At 38.2% G+C, this 13718-nt stretch overlaps 1 pseudogene; it reads right to left on the bottom strand.

Annotated features, from left to right (window-relative positions):
* Positions 1-1326: 1326 nt before the first annotated feature.
* Positions 1327-12604, bottom strand: LOC142374503 (5-hydroxytryptamine receptor 3A-like; annotated as a pseudogene).
* Between the last annotated feature and the right edge of the window lie 1114 nt (positions 12605-13718).

Genomic DNA, 13718 nt, shown 5'->3' with positions numbered 1-13718 from the left:
TGTAGAAAGGAGAGGATTTGTTGTTTATTTGTGACCTGGATACACATTTTCAAAGCCAATACGGGGCAGATCACAGAACTCTTCAAACCATAAAACCACCAAAAAGCATGAATTAAGCTAAGGAGAAATCTGATACATAACTAAACAACCTCTAAGAGCATGAGTCATACAGTGTGGCACTACAATTACATAATACACAACACTTGTCCTGATGCTACAAACATGTTTTATATGTACATGTAACACTAAGTAAAACAGCACTCTTGGGAATATAAGGCTTTTAGAATTAGTGAAACAAAACCAAGTGAACAAGGTGCTAATCTCAGTAAGTTAGACCTTCCTCCACTGCGCTGCATCAAGACTGGAGAACGGTCTGGATGAACCACTTTAACATTCTGGCAAAACTTTTTTTTTTAAACCAATAAGAACTCTCTTAGGCAAAGCTTATCCCTTGTGGGGATCATTTCCAAAGTCCAAAATGAAAAAAAATCAACCTTTAATTCTACTACTGTAACAGCACAGTTTCTACCAACTCAACAATATTGTGATATTTTACTTGTAACTTTTAACTCACGACTTTTAGTTACCATCTTCTCAAAGCAGATGATACAAAACAGCGATGGATGGGAAGAGTATTTAGATACATGGTCATACAGAGAACATGAAGCTTCAGTTAAATATAGTGTTCTTTTTCATTTGGCTCAGATGCAATGAAAAAACAGCTTTGTTTTGTTCCTTTTAATCACAGGTAAAAACATAAAGGAAGAAAGTTTGGACAGCGATTATTTCATTATTTAATTCTATGATCTGTCGGATTCCTCTGGACAGCTTAACCAGGTGACTGACCAAGTAAAATATCAGATTACCATCACAAAACACAGCTGTTGCAGGTTCACCAAACAGCAACATATAAGTGTAACTTTGACGTGAATGCAACAAAAAGTCTTACTTTATCCCCTTATCCTAACACCTTTCTCACAATCGTCCTGCATTAAGACACTCAGGTCTATCTAATGATGAAAAAGTAACTTGAAAATCATGTTTGTGTTACTCAGGGACAATCTCTAAACATTGTTCCACTTTAAGTAGATTGCAAGCAAGAACAAAATGGACACTGTCACATAGAAAATCAAGAAATATTTGTTGACTCTTTTAGCGACTCTGGTCCAATATCCAAGCTTCTCCTCTTCCTCATGAGTCTTCAGAATGAGAGATAATGTTTTCTCCATCCTTCTCAGCTCATCTGAAAGCCTCTCCATGGTTTGGTCTTCAATCTGTTTGCTGCTATTGCCCTGCAAGAGTGATTTGATTGACAAATTTACGGAGTTATGGAGAGTCTTCTTGACTGAGACAGGAATTAGAGTGTAACCAGATTCGAACCTCTTTGGAGGCAGACAGTAGCTCAGATGGAGTTTCAACAGCAGACAGTTCGTAGATACAACCGCTCTGAGTCCATTTCTGAACCTCTGAAAAGACAGTTTTATAGAATTGAAAACAAGGTGGGTTTTTTTTCATTTTCAGCCACGGGATACGAGAGAGAACACACATTTACACGATACTAGAAAAACACAAGAATTATTGTGTAAGTCCAACCAAAACTGGACTGAATGTAAACATATTAGTCTGACCAAAATCGGATAAAATTGAGCCTCTCAAAGCTGGACTCCTAGAAACTTGGGGATCAAACAACTGCATGTCTACACTCAACTAGACTCAAAAGGCCTTGTTGCTCCGCACATGCTGTACAGTTCATTTATTTTTTGCATCTATTTGTAAAACAGTAAAGTGTAAGTGTATGTTGAAATAGCAGAATTCCCAATAAAGCTGCTCTCATTCACATATATATAGTTTCTTTTGTAAGACAAGTCAATAGAAAATCAGCTCATTAGTTGACACAAGTTGACACTATGTGTCAACTTCCGATCATTTAAGCATTTCCAGACTGCCGCTCTGCTCTAATAAGATGGTCATTTCATAAGTGCAGCATCATCTGACAGAATCGAGAACGTCTGTGCAGTGAATTCAGCTGTACTTACATGAATGATGATCTCCCTGAAAGAAAGTTCAAAGCAACAGAATGTCTTGAACACTTAAAGGGGAACTCCGGGGCATTTGAAGCGCAATCCCATTGCTAGAGGTTGTCAAATACTGACAGTAGGACACAGACTGGTGCAAATCGGCGCTCCCTGTGCGGCGATTGCGCTGTTTGCGCAGTCTGTCATGCTAGCCAAATACGTGGTGGCTAAGGGGCAAGAGCTAAACCTTCCACGTAAAACAACAACTTGCACACTGCAGAAACGTCACACCACTTTATAAACCATCCGACAATAAAGTCACAAGCCTTACCATCAAAACCATATGCATGGTTCTCACATTACTGGCATGGGGACGTTACAAAACAACTTTATAAACAGCATGTCACTTACCTCTTGTCGGTATTCTCGCGCATGAGAAAGCCCAAAAGAGTCAATGGACGATAATCCCATATACAAAACAATTATCTTCTCTAGAAAAACTGCGTTCAAGTATTTAAAACATTACAACAATACATGCCCAGTAATATTGTTGTAATGTTTTAAATACTTGAACGCAGTTTTTCTAGAGAATATAATTGTTTTGTATATGTGATTATCGTCCATGGACTCTTTTGGGCTTTCACATGCGCGCGCATACCAACAACAGGTAAGTGACATGCTGTTTATAAAGTTGTTTTGTAACGTCCCCATGCCAGTAATGGGAGAACCATGCATATGGTTTTGATGGTAAGGCTTGTGACTTTATTGTCGGATGGTTTATAAAGTGGTGTGACGTTTCTGCAGTGTGCAAGTTGTAGTTTTACATAGAAGGTTTAGAATTTGCCCCTTGGCCACTACGTATTTGGCTAGCATGACAGGCTGCGCAAACAGCGCGATCGCCGCACAGGGAGCGCAGATTTGCACCAGTCTGTGTCCTACTGTCAGTATTTGACAACCTCTAGCAATAGGATTGCGCTTCAAATGCCCCGGAGTTCCCCTTTAATCACACAGTCCACAGCGCTGCGGTGTCGGACATACTTCAGTCAATTAATCAATTACCCTCTCATGGATATTTGGATGAGGACGGTGGTCCAGTTAAATAGTGAGTTGTAACTGTAGCCTCGACTCAACTGTGCATGTAACTGTGCTGAGTGCTAAGTTTTGGACGTGGACAAACTTACCTATTCCATATTGTCCAGTGAGACTGGCTGAATTTGACTAGTGTTGAGGTTAAAGTAAAGTTGTTGTTGTGGCATTTAGCTACTTAGGGCATCTGGATTATTCTGAGTTTACGGCCTAATCAAAAAAATTTAAAGTAGGTTTTACAGTATGTCAGATTGTCAATCATTGTCTGCGAACAAATCTTTTACTCTTATGCCTCAACAAGTGACACACTGTGATACATGTTCTGTTATTTGATGCAGGCACCTGTACAAATATGCATGCCGGTATGAGGTGTAAAACAAGAAATGTAGGAACTAAAAAACAACGAGTGATTACTAAAGACCCTCATGTGGCTGTAACTGGACTAAAATTAAACTCTCACCTGTTTGGCAACTGTGGATGGTACTGTTGTTATGTTTGATACATTTCTCCCTCGGGCTTTGGTTCCTATCTGTCTCATTGTCGTGAGAGTCTTTCTCTATCAGATACATCACCAAAATTGTCTCCAGGAGGCTGAGCATCATCAGGCCAAAAATCCCAATGCAGTAGAGCGCTACGGGGAGCAGGAAGCACATCATTAATTGGGACAAGAAACTGTTCATGTGGATACTGATCATATAACGCATAGTCCAATAAAGGCAAGACTCAGTTTCTTTACCAATAAGTGGAACCCTGTCAGAAGAGGAAGGCAGAATATCATTGAGGATAAGCTGTAACACTGTGATGGCCAGCAGCACGGTGACCTTGAAGCTGAGCTTCTCACCACCCCAAACTGCGATCATGAAGGAGGACAAGTCCAGACACAAGAAGAAGAGGACAGGAAGCAGGAAGTTGACAATGTACAGGAGAGGCCTCCTCTTCATGTTGATCTGTTAAATTAGATTTGAAAACGCCAAAATGCCTCATTTGTCGTTCAGCTTTTACTTAATGAAGTCACACTGCAAATACAAATACATTTTGATTTGTTTGCATAATGTCCACCTTAAAGCTACTTGGGCACTTCTAAAACAAAGAATGAGCAGGTATATGCATTCCATGATTATTGATCAGTCAGCTGACTAATCGGAGAAAATTGGGCCCTTTGGTAGAAAGGAGCTATGATGGAGTTTATGTACTGTAAATGACTTAGTGCAAAAGAGATGTGCAGTATGACAACAATGTGATTTTTCTTTTTTACATTAAAGCATGTCAATCTACTCTAAATAAAATAATACGACATTATGAATCAGCATTTAAGTATAATGTGGGCTCTTTAATATTTATGATACTCATACTACTGCACAATCAAAACAAGGTTAGATAAATGTGGAAAACAACAGAGGTAGAGTGTTTAAAAAGCAACTAAATGTACATTTGTTGCTATAGATCTGAGTAAATTAGGCTATTACACTTACAGTGTAAATGATGATGTCCTGATCAGCTGAATTACTGGCGTTGATGGCAGTTACTTTCATGTTGATGAAGAGCCACTCGTACTGGGTCCGCATCAACTCACGAGACCACTCTGTGGCCTCTGAAGAGTTGTCAGTCGGCTGCAGACGAATGTCCCTGGCTGTGATCGAAAAATGAAAGTAAAGTGACGTTATTTTTGAAAACAACGGAGAAATGGATGAAAGTCTGCATACAACACAACAGTCATGTCACCAATATCCAGTCTTAATCACAAATATCATATATATTTTAAAGACTTCTTTATGATAACAACTGGCAAAAGCTGGGCCTGATAACTACAAGTCCCCTGAAGTTACATTTGATGTTTGAATGCTTCTGTATAATGTGACTAAATCTTAACACCTGTATATTGCCCCACAATGACAAAAATGCAGTTTTTCAGGTGTTCTAAATAGTATTTTAGAGTTTATTTCCGAGAGAATCATTTTTATTCCATCAAAGAAAAAGTTTAATTTTCAAATATGAAATTTCAAGTAAGCATATGCAGAGCAGTAGGAGGGGCTTGATCAGGCCACTGGAGCTGACCAATCACAGCAGAAGGGGGCTTTTTGACTGTGGTTAAAAAAATAAAAATCAACCTTAAAATTATTACTGAGTACATTTCAAATTGAACAAAATTATCACTGTTATCCAGCCCATAGGCCACGCTGACTCCAATGGACAGCAGCAGTTATGGCTGCATCCACATATATCACTTGTTCCTAATTCTCCACTAAGTCCTTTTGAATGCATATCTATTCTCAACATCCACTTTCTGCCAAATGGTTCCCAACATGTTCGACCATTTAAGATATCAGAAAAGAAAGAAGGTCTATCAACACTGGTTAGTTTGTCCATTTATCAAATTTGTAAAGACACAAAGCTCACAGAGGTCTTAAGGGTCACAGATGTAAGGTTGTTACAGTAGCTGTTTTGAGTCATGACATTAAACTGATTTACAGACTCAGATCATCTCTTTGTGAACAAGATTATAAACTTGTACTCACTGGTGTGTATGACAGATTTAAAAGTGAGGTTGCAGCGCTGAATATCGAAGGGGAATGTGAATATATGCATCCTGCAGGTGCTCACCAGCCCCAGGTCGTTCTTGATTTCAACATCTCCTTTATTGTTGATAGTGAGATAAGGATTTGGAGGAGCTTTGTCTATCTCTGTCCTGTATGAAAACACAGACATGTGCACAATAAGTGCTTATGAACCCTTCAAAAATTAGAGGTGCACAGATCAAAACCCAACACCAAAACTTCTTTATATCTCACCGTGGTTGCTTTGGCATAAAATCTTACAGAATTTGCAATACAGTTTTCATGGTGGTAAAATACAAAGTGAATTGATTAACAAAAAGGAATTCATTACATCAAATAGTAGGCGATAATTATGTTGAATATGATTGTTTTTCTTGCAGCGAGACAAAACAATTTTTGCAATGTTCAATTATAATGACATTATATACCAACCTTTAAATATAGTACTTACAAATTATAGATGAAATTGCTTAACTTGTACCACAGCAGGCACACTGATAAAGCTGCCTGAAGATATGCCTGCATTCATTTTCTGTTTATAGGCCTCTAAAATAATCAATGAGGTTCACTAGTCCCTCATAGTACTGAAATCAGTCAGAGAGCAAAAAGAAACCAAGAAGAAAGAGTAAGAAAACAGTTAAGAAACAATGAAAGCTCAGCACAGGAAACTGTATGAAGTCTGTTTAAATTTCTACACAAATACTACCATGTATATATTTACACTTGGATCCACTGATATGAATAGATGGAACCACTTTTCTCATGAATTTAACCACTTAAGCACTGCAGAAAATTACAAAAAAAAAAAAAAAAAAAACTCTTAAATGGTCAAAAAGTCCACATATCTTTTTTGGACAGCATCACAGCAGCAACAAATACTTGCTAAGTTAAGCTATGTGGATGTGTTGGTGTTCTTATCTGAGTGTGCAGCCTGTCTCCCTCTTTGTGCCTCATGTTTCCTTCGTATAAGCTCTTATAAGGCATGTGTGTGTTGGTGTATGTTTTCTGACTGTGTATGGGCTATTTTTTAGCACTCTGTTTGAGTCTACTGTACTAGCGCAAGCTCACACATTACACCTTTAAAAGATGACAGAACTGAAAGAGGGATCGCTATAACAATAAACAAACATAGCAGAGCTGCACCATTTATGTTCATTTGAAGCATGTATCAGGAAAGTTTCCTAATCGAGTCACAGATATTAAATGTTTCTGTTTGCCGTTACATTCCAAAGCATCAATCATTATTAATGCGCATAATTCATGAACAGTCAAATGCTCTAAATGGCATTTAATCTGCATCTGTGTATTTTTTTAAGTATAAAAATGTTTATCTTAGCGGGGAGTTTTCAGGCACAATTGTGTTACGTACATGTGCACCTCAGAATAAGTTTTGTTCAATAAAATACAGCGAAGCGACCTCCAGATACTTGAGTTTCTGTGTATCTAAAGAAAAACACACATTCCAGTACCTTATTTACAAGGGTTTAAAAACAATCAAGATCTTTAATGGAAGGAACTGCGAACAGATCAGAGAATGTAATACAGATATATTTTCCTCATTTTGCTTTGAGATAGAATCTGTCAGCCATTTTCTGTCAGACAGCATAATTATGTCTTTTTAGTTGTCAATTTAGATAACTCGATATATGCACTGAGCACATTAGGATGTGTTCACATCTTCATGTCTGTATGGCAGACATTTTACATCAAACCCTGTAAGGTCATCTCTGCGATATGAGCACATGAATGCCTTTTGAGGGTTCAGACTTCAGCAAAAAGGTTAGAATTATGTTATTCAATGTCTTGACAAAGGTAGTAAGATCGCATGCTGTGCGTTTGTGGATGTCTTATCACTTACATTTCTTCAATCGCTAGATCTGGTTTCCACAAAATCCCAGCAGGAAGAGAAACATTATAAATTCCACAAAACTGATTTGGATCCCAGGAAATATACTCATTGCGAAAGCTCTAAATAGAAAAAAAAGGGACGAAAACAAGGAAAAGTAAAAGGCAAAGTCACAAGAAAAAAAAAAACAGAAACAATATGCAATTAATAGACAATATTTGGCTTTCCTTTTAAAAAAAAAAAGGAAATTTGTTGAAAAGAACTCACCATGACAGTCCAAACATGAGGAATGAATTTCTGGTCTTTTTCAACCTGTAAAGAATTAAAGTGAGGAAAAATCATCAGAATCAAAGCAGCAACTTGCACACACTCAGCACAGTTACATCCGCAGTTGAGCTGGACCACTGTCCTCGTTCGAGCACACAGGAACAGGTCTGACTCCACGACGCTGTGGATTGTGTGAATAAACGTTGAAGATTCTATGCTGTCTCTAACTTTGTCTGTGGGAGATCATTGTGCATGTAGCCAAATTAACTGCCCAGACATGATCGTTCTCGTGTGTAAAAAGAAACATGAAGCTGCGAAACTGGACAAGATCAGTAAAAACTATGCAGGTTTTCTACTGAACATGCAGACGGCAGGGTCTAGATTTGCCTTATCTCTGTAGTCAAGGCTGCTTCTGTTTGTGTCTTTTCTTCATACACTTTGGGCTCTTTAATACCAACAAGTAATGGAGTAAATGTACCGGTCTGTCTAATTGTTGTTGCGATAACCGGCCACTGTCCTCACAGCACCACTGCCACACCATTATGACAAATCTACTGAAATGATGCGACGCAATCACCGCACAGAAAAACCTCACATGGGAATTGAACCTGGAACTTCTTGCTGTGAGGTGACAGTGCTAACCACCACACCACCGTGCAGCCCTTACTGCAGCATAACGGACCTAAAACCACAGATTTGTGGTTTCCTTTGTTTCCCATTGAAGACTCAAAACTGAGCAATTACAATGTTTTCGTGTCTCTGTCTGCTGTCAATACAGGTTAAGTTTTGATCCTTCAGTATGTGTCATCGTCAGCACACTGACGTCCTACTTCTTCAGATGTGATCCTTCATGATGACAACACCATCCTACATTTCTCCAGAACACTTTAATACCAGAAATCGGCTCGCTTAAGACTCATCCTTCACCAGGTTTTCAACAGTCATTGTGCTCTTCTGCTTCTGCTTCCGCTCTGACCTCCAAATAGTTGGAGTTAGAAGATCAATGTACACGTTTAGGTCCCACATGTTACGAGTTAGATAAAGTTAACCATTTAGAAAAATCCATGTGGTTGAGACATCTTGTATATTCACATGCCTTGATTCCTGCTATGTCTCGTGAACCCTGGCCAACAGAAAACAACAGCCTTGTTACTATCTCACAGTTTAAACCGTGGATTTCCGATGACCATGTTTTCTTGTGAGACTGAACTTCCCTGTTCTATCAGCTTTGTGTGTGGAGTCATTGTAATCAGTGTTATATTGAAATATTATTTGTCACCGTAACTGCTTCACATTTGTCTGTAAGGTTACACTGTACTCTTCCTACTTTTATTTCCAGACAGTATTCAGTAAGTTATTACACCTGTAAGTGAGTTTTGATCTGGCCACAACGCCTTGTTGGAAGCCCTCTTTGAGCTCGTTTTCACCGACATTGCCGCTAGCTTTGTGGTTTCATTTTATTGATAAGCAAAAAAAAACAGATCTTGTCTTCCTTATTAGATCAGATACTTGAGATGACATTAGTTGTGATTTGGTGCCATACAAATAAGTTTGAATTGAATTTAACTTAATTCATTTACTTGACAATTACAGTGGCAGTATCACAGGCAGTAACATGGGCAAGCACAAAACTAATGGAAAAACTTCATTTTTACAATGAATAAATAAGTAAAGCAATTCAGAAATGTGCAACACTTTCTGTTTTTGAGAAGCAAACCTAATTTGTTTAAATAGCGAGCATTACATCTGCTGGTTTTGGATTCTGAACATATGTGGAGTCACGCTGTTCAGTCTTTTCTCCCTACTGACAGTCTTTACACTCAAATTTCAACCATCGGCACAAACTTGTATCACAGAAATTAAATTGGTCTTGATCATCAATTAATCATGTAATAAATCAATCATGTAATTATCAGAAAGTCTATAGAAATGTAAATTTCCATAAACAAAGCACAAAATCAACAATTGAACAGAAAAAGTGCAGTGTCTGTGTCTTTTTTTAACCGATATTTTGATAGAAGCGTTTATATCTGGTTGGTATTAGACAACGAGCCTGAAAGCCTACAGTAACAAAGATTAGCAGCACTCTGTTATTTGAAAAACTTTAAAATAAAGACATACTTACCACATCTAAGATGGCATAAAGCAGAACCTCCAAGGTGACCAGTGTTGGACGTTTGTAGTTTTTAACTGGCCTGGTCATGGAGTAGAGCTCGTTGTTTCTGGTCAGGTTTAAGTAGTTTAAAACATCCTGATAACTGCAGTTGGTCTCAAAGGAAACCCCATCTACCGCAAAATAAGGATTAAATGAATTATTCTAATAAAAAGAACCCTCTTTACTTTAATCCAGTCCTCAGAACCATAGTTAGTCTGTGTCACTCAGTCGGTTAATTCATGATCAAACTATAAAAAACCAGCACATAAATATCTTCAGTAGCATGCAGCGATTGTGGTCCCAAAGAGACCATTATGAGATGGGCGTCGGCAGGACTGAGAGGTTTTATCTGATCAATCCACTAATTATTTATTACTGTGAGTATTTCTTGATAAATGAATTAATCTATTTGACAGCATTGAAAAAGAATTTCACTCAAATCAAAGACAACAACGTGTTATCATTATTCTGATGCAAATCTAATGTTTTTGATATTATAAGCTGTTTTTAACAAGGTTTTAATATTTGTGTGCTTCTTTTCCATTCTCAACCCCTGAACTCTTTAATTCCAAATTTACAAAGATGAAACGTGTGTTGAAACCCTTGACAAGACAAAAACACTACACTGGCTAATCAATTCAGGTTCATTTTAACAGTACAAACACCATTACAAGTAACTCTTAAATTAATAAATGACAAGTACCATTAAAGTAAAAATCAGGAAATATGTTTAACTCGTGCAAACTGAAGAATATTTCTTACCCCTCTTGCATCTTTCTGAACGATATTCAAACTTACCTGAAATGAAAAGCAGAAAGAGCAAGCCAGCAAGTATCATGACTGCCACACCGTCCATCAAAATCTGCAGTGGTCATGTGTTTTCTTTTCCTTTCAGAGCTGTCTGGGGCTGCTACAGAATATTTTGTGATAATAATGTCATTGTCTGATACTGGAAGGGGGCTGGGCAAACAGAGCCATCGATTCTTAATGTGAATTTGTGGTTAATTTTTTCATTCCCATTAGTCAGCCATTCGCCTATGGTGGTTACACCCACACGACATGCGTAAGCACAAGTTCTTCCAGACAGAAAAAGGAAATGGTCACTCACTCTATGGAATATATAGAGTACTTTACTAATATCTTGACTCATCACTCAAATCCTACTCAAACATATGCAAATATATATTAATGGTAAATACAGTATATAAGGTAAAAACAGTTTGTACAATACTAACTGGCTTTAAAGTCAATATTTGGTCTGAGCACCTTTATTCTTCAACACAGCCTGAACCCTCTTATACAAGCTTTCTGTCCTTTCTTTAAGGAGTCTTCAGGAATAGTTCTCCAGGCTTCTTGAAGGACATCCCAAAGCTCTTCTTTGGATGTGGGCTGCCTTTTGTTGCGTTCTCTGCCAACATGATCCCACACTGCTTCAGTAATGTTGAGCTCCGGGCTCTGGGGAGGATTCATCCCTCCATCAGACCTGCTGCCACTGATTTTCAGCCCACTTCTTGTGTCCTTTGGCACAGCTCAGCCTTTTCTCCCTGTTTCCCTTCCTTAAGAACGGCTTCCTGACAGCCACCCTTCCATGGAGCCCATTTCTAATGAGGCTTGGGCCAACAGCAGATGGATCAGCTGAAGGTCCAGATGCATCTCTCAGCTCCTGTGTCAGGTCTTTGCTGGATGTTTTCCTCTTTCTTAAGGACATCACTTTCAGATATTGTTCACCTGCTTTAGATATATATTTTTGTAGGCCTGACACTTATGGAGAAGGAAAACCGATTTCAAGGTAAAACAGAAATAGAATACAGACTAGACTACTGATCCGAATCAAAGGGCGAGATTAACACTACAACAAAGAACACAACAAACCCCCGTGGAAATTCAACAAACAAAAATACACTAAAACACAAAAAACAAGGAATTTAAAACCCATCGACAACAAAAAGGTGGCAGAATTTCATAAAAAGAAAATCTCTCCGATCGTTAAACTCTGGGCTGGATCAGCTTTATTTTAGGAGTTTGTACTGCAATATTTGCAAATTCTGAAAGCATAGATCACCCCAAACATAACAATCCTACAATAATAAAGAAATGAGTCATCCTTAAATCTGTGCCTTTAGGAAATCAGTCAATGTCCCACTTGTTTATCCATTGATAATAACAGATAGTTTTGAGAAACTTTTGCCGATTATGATACACAGGATATCAGGCCGCTGATGATGAAGGTGATTGGTTTAACGTCTGAGTGACATATGAGCTGCAAGGTGAAAGAAGACAGAAGCAGGACAGAGTGGAAAGATTGAATGGTAAGATAATGAGAACAGTTACACACGTCGGTGGGGTTGGAGAGTCTTGTTTGTGCATGTGTTTCCAAAATATCCACAAATGTCAAACAAGCTTTTCTATGGAGTGAAGGATTTAAGATGTAGGCTGTACATTTTTATATTCAATCCTCCATGATTGATCAGATTGAGTAGGGTTTAGTAGAGTAAATGTCTTTTTTTAAATGTCAAATATAAAGATTCTTTTCTACAGTTGTTTTATTTCAAGTATCCATGTTTTGCTTGTGAGCCTGTCTTAGATAAGAGATATGTCCTCTTCCGACTTCTCTTGGGATGTCTCTGCCTCCTGTACCAATTAAGCCCAGCCTGTTCTGATTGGTCAGCCTCAGTGGCATGACCGGTTTCTGCCTGTCTTTATGCTCAAATTTGAAAAATCATCATTTTGAGGAATTCATAGATTCCAAAATATGATCAATAATACCTCTGAAGTGTCTTTTTGCTCATTGTTGGGTCAGATACTGTTCTATATACTGTTAATTATAGTGAGACATGAAAACTGAAAATAAAGTCCGCACACCAATCTCCCGTTTCTCAATTTAATGTGACGTTTCGGGCAGCCTGAGGAAGGGCAGGCTGCCCGAAACGTCACATTAAATTGAGAAACGGGAGATTGGTGTGCGGACTTTATTTTCAGTTTTCATGTTACTTTGCTAGTCCTGCACCCATAACTTTTTTTTTTGAGACGGATGTGCGTGTTTTTTCTTTGCTCTACGACAATTATAGTGAGACATACATGTAGATTTCACAGGGACTTTTCTGCTTTGGCAACCTGAGAACAGAGAGAGAACTGTATTAAATGGACTTGTGGATGTAATAAAATGTGAAGTAAAGGTTAATTATCTACATCATTAACTGGTCAGATACAACTCTGCTCTAATTTACAAATTAATCAAACTATTATTTTACATTAATTGACATAATTGAGGTCTTAAATTGTCTGAGTCATGCTTTGATCAAATTAACTCAGGGTCACTACAGCAACTTCTTTTTCTTTCAGTTTTTTAAAGCTCTGTCCTGAAGTGTGACCTACCTGACTCCACTCTGCCCCGATCTTCCTCAGAGCCTGCCCCTTTTATAATCTGTAATACTTAATATCCCTTAGAGCTCATTATTAAAAGGTATGAGAAATGAATGAGCTATTCACACACCAAACAATGCTAACAGCAAAACAAAAACCAAGAGCAAAAGAGTTCTAACTTTCCATTTCTGGGGTACAGCGAATGCAGCAATATCTGAAGTTGAAGCTTGAAGGGGATGCAGAGGGAAGAGGAAGGATAACCTTGTTAAGTTTCCCCCCGCAAATTTGAATGACAATTTTAGATGCAGGGAGCCCAAAACAAAATGCCAGGGTTGTTTTTTGAGTTGGTTGTGACTTCCAACACCTAAATAAATGCTCTCAAGCACAGAGAAAACCACAACAACAACACCAAAGCCACGCGATCGTGACAC

This window comes from Odontesthes bonariensis, chromosome 23 (assembly GCF_027942865.1).
Source record: "Odontesthes bonariensis isolate fOdoBon6 chromosome 23, fOdoBon6.hap1, whole genome shotgun sequence".
NCBI lineage: Eukaryota > Metazoa > Chordata > Actinopteri > Atheriniformes > Atherinopsidae > Odontesthes > Odontesthes bonariensis.
The sequence above is the reverse complement of the archived record's forward strand: the minus strand, read 5'-3'. Positions and strand labels throughout refer to the sequence as shown.